The sequence below is a fragment of the Ovis canadensis genome, chromosome 25 (genome assembly GCF_042477335.2).
Source record: "Ovis canadensis isolate MfBH-ARS-UI-01 breed Bighorn chromosome 25, ARS-UI_OviCan_v2, whole genome shotgun sequence".
Lineage (NCBI taxonomy): Eukaryota > Metazoa > Chordata > Mammalia > Artiodactyla > Bovidae > Ovis > Ovis canadensis.
In genome coordinates this window covers 63,332,501-63,334,122 of record NC_091269.1, presented here as the reverse complement: position 1 = coordinate 63,334,122, position 1,622 = coordinate 63,332,501, and the positions used below count along the sequence as shown (strand labels likewise).

The 1,622-nt window shown below is 72.7% G+C and overlaps 2 pseudogenes; one reads left to right on the top strand and one right to left on the bottom strand.

Moving 5' to 3' along the window:
• The first annotated feature begins 631 nt into the window (after positions 1-631).
• LOC138430236 (collagen alpha-1(I) chain-like) overlaps positions 632-1,622 on the top strand; it is a 3,199-nt pseudogene continuing 2,208 nt past the window's right edge.
• The window catches only part of LOC138430660 (28S ribosomal RNA), a 4,513-nt pseudogene continuing 4,462 nt past the window's right edge, over positions 1,572-1,622 (bottom strand).

Below are 1,622 nucleotides of genomic sequence, written 5' to 3'. Positions count from 1 at the left end.
GCCCACAGCACGCTCGCGCCCGCCCGCGCCCGCCCGCGCGCCCGCCCGCGCGCCCGCCGCGCCGCCGTGCGGCTCGCCCGCTGCCCGCCCGCGCCCGCCCGCCCACCTGCCCACCCACGCGCCCACCCACGCGCCCACCCACGCGCCCACCCACGCGCCCACCCACGCGCCCACCCACGCGCCCAGCCAGCCAGCCGCCCGGCCCAGGCACTCACGCACGCACGGACGGACAGACGGACAGACGGACAGACGGACAGACGGACAGACCTTTCAGCAAAAATAACGCCCAACAATGGGACAAAGAAACAGAGACGTTCATGGTAGAAACACGCATTCCATCAAAAAGAAAAAGAAATATGCATTGATATTGTGGCGATGAAACAGAAAGCAAAAGCTTGAGAATGTTCTAATGAAGAATACACAACCTAAAGCAAGCTCAAGGCGTCTAAAGAGAAAACGCACATGTCAGAGAGCGGGTCCATCTGGCAGCTCAGCCCAACGAGGCCAACTAGAACCCGGAGAAGACATCAATCCAACAACCAACTCAGAGGTTTGGGAGGGAGAGTGCAGTCCGGCCGGCTGGTCGACCTGCGGGGCCCCGCCACGGCCCAAGGCCGGGCGGCAGAGTGCCATGGTGGGCCGGCCGGCTGGTCGACCCGCGGGGGCCCCGCCACGGCCCAAGGCCCGGGCGGCAGAGTGCCGGGCGGGCGGGCAGGCCGGCCGGCCGGTCGACCCGCCCCGCCCCAAAGAAAGGGAAAGGCGCGAGGGCCACGCCGACGCCCGCGTGCCATCCTCCCTGTCCCCGGCCGCCCGGGACGAGACAGAGGGACGGGACACCCGCGCGGACGCGTGAGACGGCGGCGACTGGCTCGCGCCGCCGGCCCCCGGCCCCGCGCGTCCCCCCCGGGCGAGGGGAACGGCGGGGCCGCCCCGCGACGGCCCGGGACTCTCGTCCGCGCCGCGCCTCTCCCCCGTCCCCCGGCCCAGCCCGCGGGCGAGGACCCGCGGCGGGGAAGCAGAGGAAGGGGCGCGGCGCTCCGAGGGCCGGAGGCGCCGCCAGGGGGCGGCCCCCTCTCTCCTCCCACGTCGACCCTCGCCTGCTCCGTGGAGGACGGCGCCCCGCCCTCTCGGCCGGGGCCGGCGGCCCGGGGCCGAGGACACGCTGCCGCCCGCCCGCGGAGAGGCGGAGCCCCGCGGAGGGAAGGAAGAGAGAGCGAGCGACCTCGGCCGGCGGGCGGCCGGCCGAGCGGACAAACCCTTGCCGAGTGGCCGACTTTCAACAGACGCGAGGGACGCTCTTGCTACGCATTTAAACCCTGACCCAGAAGCAGGTCGTCACGAATGGTTTAGCACCAGGTGCCCCACGAACGCGTGCGTGACGGGCGAGGGGCGGCCGCCTTTTCTCGCCGCGCCCTCGGGTCCCGGGACGAAGGGCTCTCTCGCGACCGGACCCCGGTCCCGACGCGCGGCGGGGGCGCGCCGCAGCCGCGGCCCTGGGTGACGCGGGCGACGGCCCGCCGGCGGGGACGGCGGGGACCGGCTATCCGAGGCACACCCGAGGCCTCAGCGCCGCATCGTTCCGCCCGGGCGGGATTCTGACTCAGAGGCGTTCAGTCATAATC